Here is a 14,675-nt window from a genome sequence, read left to right as displayed (position 1 = left end):
GCGGCGGCGGCGGCAGCGGCGGCGGCGGTAGCGTCGAGCCAGGCCGCGTGCGCGCACCGATCGTCGTTGCAGTCGAATATATATTAGTAGTATCCGTTGCCGCCGCCGTCGTCGGCAGATCGCTCCACATGCTCAGCTCGGCGAGATGCTGAACGACTCCTCACAGCTGACGGGGACGTCCGACCGACCGACAAACCGACCGACAAACTGACCGACCGACCGACCCATCGTCCGACCGACCGGAAGACAGACCGATCCGCAGACGTGGTGGTAGCGATAGTGACGGCAGCGGCGGCGGTTGCGGCAGCTGCGGGGTCCAGTCAATGAATAGCGTATACCTACACAAGGGCGTGTGTCCCACGGAACCGCCGCCGCCGACCCATGGCCATCACACGCCCTGTCTGAATAATAATAAAATGTCACGAGCTCCGACCGCGGGCCGTTTGTATACACTCGTCGTGCGCCCTATACTTTTACTAACAGAAAACCCGGCTATTTGACTATTAATTTACTGCGCACAGTTATTACACACGTTTCATGCTTATAGGCCACCACTAAATAAATGTCAATATCTGATGTCACGTGGTGCGCTTAAACGCAATTTGGAGGGGTTAAGAGTGGCTTAGCTACTCGGCGTTACAAAATTTGCGTTCAGCAGAACCAATCTCGTGTGTTATTATGTATAACATTAGAGTGAATTTACCTATACTATTAACTGTGAGCTAAGAACATTTTCTATTTCGATAAGTTGGCTTTTTGCGATATTACAGGTTATATATAAGTATACAAAATATTAGAATTTAAAAATAATCATTATATTATAAAAAATGTAACATCGTCAAAAAGCCAACTTAATAACACAGATGATGAAGATTGTGATTTATATTATAATAGATGAATTCGCTGGAATATAAAATATAACAATATAAAATTGGTTCAGCTGAATGCAAATTTACTATGTTGCGCCCGTGGATCAGAGAGAAAGCATAAAATATTATAATACGCAAACAGAACACTTAATATGTTTGTAATATAATATTATAACTTATGGTATCATCCATGAGGCGGTGATTATTTTTTTTTAGATTTTAGTTGGCAATATTTTGTAATTCGTTTTGTTATAGATGAGTTAGTGTATGAGGTGTAATCTTTTGCTGCCTCCCTGGACAGGCAGAGTTATAATAACAATATCTCAATAAAATGTAGTGTAAGAAATAAGGACCTCATAAGGTATAAAAATTGATCAAGGTAAACTCAAGGATTCGTTTTCCGCGGGTCTGTTATGTATAAAGTTGTTTAGCCCTCTCCTCCTCCCCAAAGAAAAAATTTGAATTTTTGCCTATGGTGGAGTGTAGTGTAGTCTTACATACTACATGAACCACTGCATCGATCTGCAGTATACACATGTAAACGCGTGCCGTACATAATAAATTGTATTATGTAAATATATTTGTACAGTGTATGTCGGTCGTCGGTGGTGTGTGTTCACGTGCAGAAATAAATAAAAAATAATAAAACGAGTACGTATCGCATTTAATATCGTTTGTGCGCATGCGCGTGTATTACACTTAAATATCACTTTCCACAGTTTGTTATTATAAGATAATCTATGTGAACCCAATGACGTTTACGAATTATTAACATTTCCATTCCCAGTATGGTATAATGAGTTGACTTTTATTTTATACACACGCTATTCAAACCGATGCCAATGTGTCTAAATGGATACACACACCGAGATACCGACTAATACGAAATATTTCCGTTTTTACGACGTTATCGTGTACGTACATTTGGTATCTACCATGTCTTATCTACTACTATATTGTTCGTGCATTTTAAGTTTTAATTGGACGATTCGCGTTACATCGATTTATTTTTAGTATTATTTATTACCGACCTCTCTGCTCTTATAGTTTATACTATTTATTATTTAGACGACAATAAAGAATACTGCCATTGTAATGATTGCATGTATATATTGGATACCTATAGACTACGTACATCAAAATTAAAAATACAACTAGTTTCATTTTAGATTATTTATTTTCACCCCTGCTGTATTTTATATCCTCATAGTATTCATGACATTACATAATATTGATTTTAACATATTAAATTAGAAAAACATATCAACAAATAACAAGAACTTAGAGCACTATGTTTATAAGTATCAAATGGCTAAATAAAAACGCCATACAGCTAACATAACATAACACTTTCCCCTTTTTATAAATAGCTGCGTATGCAATGATTCAATCATGAAAATATAATAAATCTACGTAGTCTAAAAGCTAACTAACAAAAATTACAATATCTATGTTAAAAAATACTCTTCAAATTGAATTGATAGTCAATAGATTCGTTGGTTTAGGAAAGATGAATTCCCGTATATTTCGTATACATAAAGATATATGATGTATTTAAATACAGAGCCCTAGCATGGGAGTAGGAAAAAAATGTGAATTTGTGAACCAAAAATTAAAGACAAATTATATTAATATACCTAAGAAATATAAAATATTTTAATGTTAAAATTAAAATTTAAAATTTTTTAAATTACATTACTTTAATAAACTATACTTTGTTACTCTCAACGGGAATATTGAAATTATCATAAAAAATTTGGTTTTACAGTTACTGTGGATATATACGCCATAACGTCAAGTACACGTTGATTCACAGACTGATAATGTAAAACTTTATGTATACAATAATACCATGAAAATTAATCGAGCAACATAGCTGTCTATCTGGTCCATTTCAGCGCGTGACTAACACAGCTCTCTTTAATTCGTCTGAATCCACTACCACGCTCAGGATTAATAATAATAATAAAATCAACGATTTGTACTGTAATAATCCAAACCCTTACAGAAAAAAAATATGTAAACCCGATTAAATCACAAATTACATAACATTCAAATTAATGGTGACTTGAATAAAATAATTAGATTATTTTATCTGAGATCATGATAATGATTTCTATTTTTTGTTTTTAAGTCACTGGACTTTTTAGAAGATATAGAATTTTTTTGTAAAGGTTTAAAAACAAATTTATTAAATTGACTTATTTATTACCTAAATTTTCTGCAAATCACAAAAAGTGTACATATTACAGGTTAGGAGATGTAGTTACCCAGACATATTTTTAAAGTAAATCAGCAATGTATAACTATTTAAACTATAAATTAAAATATTACATTATAATACAAAACACCCATGGCTATCGCTACTCAGAGACGACATTTATTACTACTTAAAATCTTTCGTGTCGTAAAATAATAAATTATTACATAAAATTACTAACAAGCAATAACTACTTATAGTAATGGATAATATAGTTTGAGTAATAAATATAATTTTAATTATTGTACACAAATGTACAACACGACTATAAATAACCGAAGAGTATCAATAACTAATTAAATACTCAATTATATTCACTAATAATGTTTGAATTAATTTAACTGTTAACAAAATAAACTCAATAAACAAAAGTTGTAATGAAGACACTTGTCAAAAATGGTTTTAAAAAAAATACATCCCTAAAAGATAATTTAGTTTATCTAAGTATATTACGGAAATAATGACAACAATAAATTAGCGTTACTAACATTGTATTGTATTATGATATTGTTACTAAACCGACCATTATACCCACCATAACTACCATACTATATGATAATAGCTTAACTGGTGGTAGTGCACAAACGACGATCACGACGATGTAGTCTCACTAAAAGAACTATCTTACAAGGATTCTAACCAAATGGCAGTCACGCCAAATTAGGTGTTTATATTCGGTGTAATCGACGTAATAAGAGCGACCTATTAATAATATCAAATCATGACACGCCCTATGTTCATAATCTTAAATGATTTTTAGTAAAATCTTTTAGTAAATTAATCGAAAAAAAAATTAATAACATTAACGTAATCTAATCGTAAATACATGTATATATATATACATAATATACAATACGTTAATTATTATATTTATTCATAAACCATAAGAATAAAATTTGATTCTCCTTTCAATACGAACCTAAAACATTTCAACATTATACAAAAAAGAATGCAGAGAGGGATAATTGAGGTAATCGCCCCACAGCTCTTAAAATAAGGTATATACGTGCATAAGCCCTTGGCTCTAACCCTTTTATATATGTCTATAGACAATTACCCTCCTCCCACCATTATATTGGGCTTGACCCACTCTAATATAATATGTGAATCATAATTTATAATATATATTAACACATAACTATAAATAAGCAATAAGCATTGCTATAAATAAAATTATTCCGTTATGAATCATATAAAATACATATTATAATTTTAAACTTTTTGTACCTTTAACTTATTTGACTATTTTATCCATTGATTAAACATATTTTAAATTTTAAACAATTCACGGCAGCTATGCAGGTGATTCCAATGGCAGCATAGTCAATAAATACGTAAAACGTAATCCGATATAATTCAGATTAAAAGATGTCACAAATTAATTACTTTTCTTCAAAATGCTTCATTTAATTGGACGTCAATTTTAGAACATGATTTATTTTATTTTCGATCAAACACCTTAAGCAGTATAGTAAAATATCAATTATAACAATTAATATATAAAATTCTCAAAAAACGTAGGTAATGTTTATTTATATGTATATCCCAATACATAGTGATTACTGATTAATAATATAAGTTTTTTAGTAAAAGTAAAGTAAATAAATACATCTATTAATTAATATGGTAAAAATTTAAAATTAGTAATCGAATTTAATCAAATTATTCATGCACACCAAATAATATAAATGTTACTTATTAAATATTAAGTATTATTATTATATATTGTACAGATAATTTTAAATTAAAAAAATTTGGATAATAATATTTTTTAATATTTACACAATAGTTAAAATTTTAAATATCAATAAATTTTAAATTTAAGTGCCTATGTCTAATAAGTATTTTTTAAATGTTTGATAAAAATAAAATTGTTACTAAGTGCCTACAATAAATACCTACGTTATATTTTTTGTTATTGTTGTTTTTTTGTCGTAGTTAGAAATATAAGTACTAATATATATATATATATATTTAAGTAATCAATTGTGCTGTTTTTTTTGCCTTGCTCACTCTCTGAAAATGCTTGTCATGCAATTTTTATTGATATTTAATGGAGAACGTGTGGATTATAATACCTTTAAAAGCGATTAAAATCAGAAATGTCAACCACTAAAGTTATAATTTTCATCTCTAGAAAATCAAATTTCATATTTATATAGCTTAAAACAAAGATAAATAATACTTAACTATCTTTTCTTCGAAGTGTGTATTATATTATACTTAAAACATAAAAATAATTAAAAGTGTAAAACTAAATCCAAATACCCAGCAGTTAACATAGACTATAATGATTATAGAAGTACTATAATATAGAAACGTTAGCAAAATAAATTAACAATAATACCTTTTATCTATATGTTATAATATATTATCAAAACACTTCACATAGTTGCGCACACATTATTATAAACAGGGCTTGGATTTTATAGCACTAAAAATAAATGAAATATGCGCTATAATATGACTTAAAAATTTTTTAAATAAGCGCCCTAAAAACATGAAAAATAGCAAACATTAAAATGTGTTCTGTTCATAATTAAAAAAATAGATACGAGCCGTACAGTCGATAAGGAGTTATAATTACAGTTCGATAGGCCAATACGCTGGACTATTTAAAAATAGACTAACATGAACGAAATATCAGTATTTTTCATATGTATTCAAAAAAACAAAAAAACAAAAAAAATGACAACATTTTTATAATTTTCATACCACGTAATATCAACTAGATTTATGAAAATACAAAATAATAGTCATATTATGCAAATTAGCAAAAAATAGCACCAAAACTTCAAAAATAGCACCAAAAACCTAAAATACTTTAAATATGCAAAAAATAGCATTATAAAATTTCATATTTGGAGTTCCTGGCGTATAAAACAAATTTATAGCTCACTCTGCTATTTGTATCTCTATCTTATAATAATTAGAAAATGCTATAAAATCCGAGCACTGATTATAATCAGTAAAATAATAAATAATAATAATATAAAATTGTATAGATATTAAATATAGTACCATAATTCAATACACGTAAAGTTGTATACAATTGCATAGTGATAACCAATACAACTAATCATAGGAATAACTAGTTCTTTAAGTTTTTATTTTCATAAAAAAAAATATAAGGCTTTAAGAAATTCTAAAGGCTAAGACCACCCAAACATCCCTGTCTAGTTACGCCAATGCATCTAATTAAATTATTGTTTAAAGTTTTTTTTTTTTTTTGCTTAAACTTAAATTAAGTACTTATTATAAGTATTATGCTAATATTATAAAATCAGAATATCAAAAAACTAATATATTTATTCGAGCTAAATAAATCAATATCTACTTTGGCAAATGGAAACGATGTTTCAAATAATACTGTCATCATCAGTGAAAAACTGGACAGACTAAGTGATAACAACGTATACATTTTCTTGTATAGATCCCTAGAACGAAAAACGCTCATGAGTGGAACAGATTTTTTTTTAAGTGAGCCGAGATTTATGCAATTATTATATTTATTTTTGTAATAAGGTTAATATATGCTATGATTAAATTTATTATTTTTATTTTTAATAAAATCTCTTACTTTTAAATTTTGAGTGAAGCGATAACCGATATTGATTTTACAATGATGTGTTTATTTTTATTTATTTATTATTATTTTTTTTTCTATATTATGTGTATCTTTGTATATTAGAAAAAATGCTTCTATATTCAACTTCAAGAAAAGTCGACAAATTGGATTTAGATGGTACTTTAAGGAGTTAAAAATTCCCTATACTTTACAAAGTTAATTGAAGAAAGAAATTTTAGTTATTTTATTGTTATTCATAAAATATTATTTGTAGTTGAATTTTATGTTACAACATAAATTATTATTTTCTTTACACAATGAAAAATATTAAAATATTCAGATTAATTTTATTTGTATATATCACAAACTTATATGAATTCACACCGATTTACGGTGTGTTACTAATAACTTATATAATACATTTATAATTAGTAAGATTGTATAGTTAGTAATACTAACTTAGTATATAATATAAGTATAATATAATATTATAATAATTATTCCTACATAAGATGTTTTTTTTGTATATAATAATAATAATTTATTAGTTTATTAGGTACTAATAGGAAAATAAATTACACTCATTATTTCAAAATCTATAAATTTATTTTATAATATTTTTCTTACATAATTTCCAGTCAAAAAAAAAACATTTTTTATCGCTATAATTTTTTAAATGACTACATATATTTTTTTAATTTTTTATTCTAATACAGAATATTATCCGATACATTTTAATAAATAAAAATCTAAATTTGGTAATTTAATAGTTAATAGTTAAATAATTATTTAAAATTTAAATTACCTAAGTAGTAGACCAACATTTTACGGGCTAACTACGTAGTACGTATCACTTAACTTCTTTGTATACAAAAACTTTAAATATGTATAACTCATAAACTACTCGTTCGAATTTCGAATTTTTTTATAAGAAAATACTCCTAATAGATTTTAAAATAATGAGTGTTTGATAATAGAATCACTCAGCATAATAAAATATCCTTAGGAATATAGGCTGACAAAGTATCTTCAGTCAGAATCGTATAATTATATGCTTTTCAACCTTTTTAAACTTAAACACTTACCAATATTGTCAATATCAGAATCAATTCTAGTTTTGTGTGTGTGTGTGTGTGTGTGTGCGTGTGTGTGTAACATAACGTAACGTAATGTAAAGAAGGTAACAATGCTTTATCCTTCAACGTTAAAGAGTTTTTTAGTTGAAAATTTGATCTAGTTGATTTACTTTGAGAAGTGAAATTTAAAATTAGTTAGATAAATTATAAAATTCTCATGAATAATCAAAACAAAAATATTTCCTTAAACCAGTTTTCTACCAATTTTGTAGTAATTCAAAAATATATAATCAGAGACTTAAACTGTTCTCTAAATACTTAAGATATTAGCATTTTCCGAAAATTATTTTTTTAGTTCCTTTTAAATTTATGTTGGTATAAAGTATTATTCGATGTAAAAAAGTTTTAAAATGTATTACAATTTACGAGTATTCAATAAGATCCTCATATAATTTGTACTTAGAAATTAAAATATAACATCTAAAACAATATTATTTAACTTTATAATTAATCAAAATCGTATATATTTTAAGATTATTCTTTAATTGAAAATGCATTATTTTCAATTAATTAATGTTTAAATACGTAATATTAGATTATAACAGATGAATACCACGAAAATTCATGGTCTATCATTTTTTAAAGGCATATTAAGTTCAAATTATGACGAAATTTAATATTCAACGAATAATAACAATTTTTCCATTCATATTTTTAGTTATTTTGTAAAAAAACATTAAAATCTAGTCACAAGTTATTTTAAAGTAAATTTGATCTCGGATATAAAGAATTATTGTTTTAGATCAATATTAATACTCCAATTTATTTCTTTTCCAGTTCATTCATACATTCAAAAAGTTATACAATAAAAATAGTTTTTTATTTTTATCTTAAAAACAAGTCAAAAATTATTTTCAGCAAATTGCATAAATATAGTCATATTTTCATCTCATCAAATTATACGTCACTCATAAATATCCCTTTAACCCCCCCCCCCTCTTAGGCTTAAAATAAGCTTCAGATCAGCTCCAGATCTACGATAAACCCATCGTATTAGTGTGTTACTAATAGAAAAATAAATTACTTATAGTAATATAAATATATACTATAAACCAAATACCTATTTTAAAATGACCTTAGAAATAGTTGCTGACACAACATCGACGCACAGAATCGTTTTTCGTATTCAATAATTTATTATTAAATTTAAATTTCACAAATAAATTACATCTACTCTATAACGAGGTACATTTGAAATCTTCTATGCAGCAGATAACCAAAATAAATTCCCTTATTTTTTATTTTTTATTTTTTTAATTACATGTAAATTATTTTTAATAATTGTTATATTTTAAATTTCAAACTTAACAAGGAAATTATTGCAATATTAAGTATTAGTCTTACTATTAAAATTTAAAATAAATTATCTTCTTAAAAAACAAATTTAGGGTTAGTTTGAGTGCTCAAAAAGTTTGACTACCTTTTCTTTTAATTGAAAAATAGAACCAATTCGCGCCCATAATATTATAAGTCTTCAAACGTAATTATCTAAAAAAACTAAAAGCCAATTTGTCAGCCACCCGAACGACACAAGGGTGAGACAAAAAAAAATTAGCAGAAATGCACACGAACATATACATTCTTTTGATAATATTTGTTATCACTTATTGCAATGTCATGGACATGCGGGTATTTACTGCAAGGTTAGATTAAGTTATGCCTAACCTACGCATATTATTATAATTTTAATAATTGTATTATAATTAAAAAGATTGGTAACTCGTTGGTGCTGGCTGTAGGTAGATTATACAAGTTTTACAATAAGCTTCCTCGATACTAAATAACATTGCGTTTTGTTTTATCATATGCCTAATTTTTTTTTTTTTTTTGAGGGAAGTGGCAAATATCATTTTTGACCTATTTTTCTTCCCTTCTCTCAAGGCGAACTCTGAAATACACCCAGATCATAGTTATTTGTGCAATGTGTGTATATCAACCACATAAATTACATCACCGTAGGTATATATATTTTGAAGGTAATATATATATATATATATATATCTACAGTCAAGTTGCGATAACTCGAAAAACTTTATTTTATTCCCTTAGAATTATAAATTATATAAAAATTAATATAAATTTTAATTAGATATCTCGAAGCGAATTTTTATCTCCCTTCGACTTCAAGTTATCGCGACTCGACTATATGTATATATATATATAAACGTATAATAGTACATACACACGCGCGACGGGACTAAGACAAAAAATAATTTCTCTGTCATCATGCACGTACACTGAATTATACTGAATTACTTAAACTATGAAGAATATCATATTTGTTTTTAACTACCTATTCTTAGCTTTATGTGCACTACGTATAATATGTATAGTGTATACGTATACATGTATATTGCATACGATCGTATCAATACTGTGTTACTTAAATAGAGCATCAGAAATGTATGTATTATTAGAATGGATTATTCGATTGTGGAAAAAGAAAAATAAGTTAACATGATTTTGTTTAAATTTTTTGAACATCTAGAGACGAAATTCTGTTTTAACGAAAAACCAAAATGGAGTAATATGTTCCGTTTTGATTGGAATAGAAGGTTTGCTGTTTTTCATCTATTTTTTCTTACACATAAACACACATAGATAAGAGGGTCAAAAGTAAAAGATTCCCAGTACTTTTCAAAATAATCGAAAAACCAAGAATTAATACATAAAACTAGTTATTCATAAAATTGATTTATTTTTGTTTTATTGTTATTCAAAAATTAATTAGGTACTGTAGAATAGTGATCCTTGCTATATGATTTTAAAAACAACAAAAATGTATTATTTTAGAAACTACTTGCAAGCCACCCACAATTTTAATTAAAGATATTATTTGACACATTGATATAATGATCAATTTTAAATGTTAAAATATATATACAATTTTACAATCAATTTATAAAATTAGCAATTTTACGTTCAGCAGAATCAATTTTATGGCGGTTAGCCTTAATATTAGAGTCAATTTACCTATTATCAAACTTAAAGTTAATAATATTATCTAGGGCATCTCATAGGATTTTATTGATATTTTAATTTTTAAGCGAGTTACGAGCATTTTAAACTTTTAATATTTTACATAAATAAAACTCACTTCAAAATTAAGATATCAATAAAAGCCTATGGATGCCTTAGATAATATTATGACCTCTAAGTTTAATAATAAGTAAATTGACTAATATTAAAGCTAACAGCATAAAATTTATTCTGCTGAACGCAAATTTTCTATGTTTTACGTTCGTAAGACAGAGACAACACATGCGGGTATGACATACTCTTAAATTCACTATCATAAAATAAAAAAAAAATATTATTTTATTTATGACTTTATTGTATTAATTTATTATTTGATTTTTTTAATTTAAATATTTAATGTTATTTTATTGTTGATATACAAAAGTTTCATGTATAATATTGCGTGTTATAATAGAACCACACAATTATATATTTTTATTATTTTCACACTTTTGAATATGCATTTTTAATTTTAGTGTGAGCCACACATTTATAAATGGGCCGCAAGTAGGTAGATATTTTTTATCCCACGCTGTTATAGATTTGAATTTTTTATCAAATATTTTTATTAACATTTTATGAATATATAATATTATTTTCAAAATATTTAAAATTTTATGCTACCTTTAACTATTTTAAATTTTAAATTTATGTATAATTAAACCGTTGTTGATGAGTATAACGACTAAAAAAAATATTGAAAATAGAAAAACAAGTGTTTAAAGTTTAAATTTTAACAAAATTCATCAAAATAATTTTTAGTTACTTTATTATAGCATTAAATCAGAACTGTTTATTCCGTTTTCTTCTATAAATATGCCAATTCTAAGGTTATATTAGGAGTCAAACTTAAAAACATAACATAAGTCACAATTTGTAAACGAAGTTCCAATAAACAAATAGCTGTGTAACCGCGTGCGTTCGTAGTATTCGTATACGACGTATATACTAAATGCTCAACAAATAAAAATAAACAATAGGTAGTCTCTAAATTTCATTACTTTAAAGTTTAAATTATAACAATATGTTTTAGGAATTGTAGTTATATTTATTATCTATATCATATATATAGTACAATTAAATGCAGTGGACGGAAGGTACCCCGTAACAGTAGCGTAGCCAGTATTTTAAAATGAGGGGGGGCAAACCCAAAATACTAAAAAATCATAAACAACAATTACCAATAAAAGTTAATTTTATATTAAGTTGATACATCCCATAGGGGGAAGGGCATAGCACACTGCCCCCCATGGTTACGCCACTGTCACGTAATTATAAATAAGTATTGAAGATAACGTAGAATTAAATTGAACTTTTATTTTAACATCATACTTAATAATTAATAGTCAACTATTACTATTGGGCATTTATGAACAAAAAATAACAAATAATTATCATAGATTTACTTTAAATTATATAAATATTTTAACGATATAACTTATAGGGAACATCCATACAATAAGCTACGGCCATAAAAAAAAGATTTCAAAAGGCACATAAGACGTAACCCCAGTGCCCCACTGGATACAGCACTGTACTAAGATAAGACCTATAGCTTTAAAGTTTAGTACACATTTTCTCAAGATTTCCTTACAGCTGCATATAAAGTTTAAAAATGTATCCTTTTTATGCTTATTTCAAATTTAAATTTTTAATTAATTGGATATTTAAACAAAAATAATAGTTATTTTATTTTAATTCAAAAAATATTATTTGTAGATAATTGAACTCTTCCCCATTATGCTTATTCATTTTTAATTTTTTACTTATTTCTACACAGTAAAATTTTCAAAATATTTATCTTAATCTCAATTTATTTATAACACGAACCTATTCACACCATTCTTCAATATTGACTAATAATTTAATAACAGCTAGTAATAATAATAATAAATATAATACCTATATGAGATTTGTTTTTGTAAAAATATTTAAGCCTACCTTATTGAATATTAATTAATAATTACTAATATTAATATAGGTATATTAATATCCTACGTTAACGGTTTTTACTCCACTTTTTTTTTCTAAAAAATGTTTACTAGGTATCTATTTAAGTTCGACTGTTTAAGTCCTTGTTTAAGTACCTATTGAAAAAAGTATATATATAAAACCGACAAAACCGTTATTTTTAATTATGATATAGGAACTGGTACGCTGAACAATTTCTTATTAAAGTCAATTGTTTATCGCTTTAATCACCGATTTGGCATGTCTTAAATTCCTTTTTAAATTCATGCTTTTACGCGCAATCTACGTATAATGAGTATTCCAAATACTTTTAATTCCACATTTATTGGCGATCGTGTATTTTAGCAAAGACGAATGATTTTACAATAACTGAAATTTTTCTTTCGTTTTTATCATTAAGTTGCTTTGTGCACGTGATCATTACTTCGAAAGTTCGAAACGGTCGATTGTTTTTGCTCAGAGAGCGAACCGTATACCTCCCTCGACCACCTCATGTGGAATGCCCATATATATATATATATTATGTACGTGTATAATGTATATATATACTATAGGACTAAATATAGGTACTTGCAGCCTGCGGGCTATCGTTTTATAACATATATATAATACACAAATGCGCTGACGATATAATTGAGCAGTGATGTGATAACTGATAACGACAAAACACAACTCACACGTCTCGTCCGGGGGTCACAGGGGAGCGGCGGCGGTTGCAGAATTTGCGGCGGTGGTGCGTTGCTCTCCTACGACGACGACAACGACGACGACGCCGGCAGCGGCGGTCGGCTGCACAAAAACGACGACGACGGCAGAGGCGGCGACGGTCTCGTGTGATGCACGGTGTGAACAGCACGCGACATAATATATTATTATAACGACGATGTCCTATATTGCGCGACCCGAAACGAAACGTTTATAAAATTTAAATTTTGTAAATTTCAAATGTAATGATAATAACAACAACGGCAATAATAACGATGTGTTATATATTATACGAACCGCTCTATTGCACACTATAATAACGCACGACGACATGCGAGTACGACGTAGACGAGTCGGTCGCGCGGCTTTTGCGGCGCGTACCGTACGCGCGGACCATTTAAAACGGCGTTAATATTAAACGGCGGTGGCGGAGACGAGTAAACGACCACAATAATATATTTCTATAAATAATATATCACATTATGTATCGGCCGCGGTGGTGCGCCCGCACTGATCACACTGTCTTCCGCGCGCAGTACACACACAGACACACACACACACACACACGCCCAAACGCGCGCGCAATATGAAATATTAATAATAAATAACCGCAGTGGTATTATAGTAATAATGACAACGGTGCTGCTGCTGATGATAATACGACCGTGCGCGGACCGCTCGGAGAGTGATAGAGAGAGAGACACCCGACCCGCCGGCACGCACCGCTACTGAGTCTCTCCTGTACAACAGCCCACGTCGGCGGCACACGACGCGAAACGCGCACGGCGGCAGCGGCGGCGGCGACGACGGCAGCGGCACGTTCGCGCTATCGCAGCCCGCGACGACAGTCCGTAAAGTAATCCGGGGATTTTCCCGTCGGCGTGCCCCAGGATTTTACACCGCCGCCGCGACGTGCATCCTCCGCACCACCCACACTGGCCCGCGTATGTGTTGCCCCGCCGCCGCCGCCCTTGACGTCCTGGCGGAAAATTGGGGCCATCTCGACTCGAGCGCACCGCGGCAATGCAAGCTCGTGGAAATAGTGGGAGGAGGTTCTCTCACTCCTGCTCACTCGTTCCTTCTGCCGCCCACGCACACTATACACACACACACACGCACAGTGTCCCGCCGCTACCCGGCGGTCCTTT

The 14,675-nt window shown here is 29.0% G+C and overlaps 1 protein-coding gene across 1 annotated transcript in view; it reads right to left on the bottom strand.

Moving 5' to 3' along the window:
- LOC113551303 overlaps positions 1-14,249 on the bottom strand; it is a 61,367-nt gene extending 47,118 nt beyond the window's left edge. The window contains exon 1 of the mRNA XM_026953472.1: positions 13,500-14,249. The gene's annotated coding sequence lies outside the window, so the exon portion shown is untranslated. The remainder of the gene's footprint in view (positions 1-13,499) is intronic.
- Between the last annotated feature and the right edge of the window lie 426 nt (positions 14,250-14,675).

Source organism: Rhopalosiphum maidis, chromosome 2, assembly GCF_003676215.2.
Source record: "Rhopalosiphum maidis isolate BTI-1 chromosome 2, ASM367621v3, whole genome shotgun sequence".
Lineage (NCBI taxonomy): Eukaryota > Metazoa > Arthropoda > Insecta > Hemiptera > Aphididae > Rhopalosiphum > Rhopalosiphum maidis.
The sequence above is the reverse complement of the archived record's forward strand: the minus strand, read 5'-3'. Positions and strand labels throughout refer to the sequence as shown.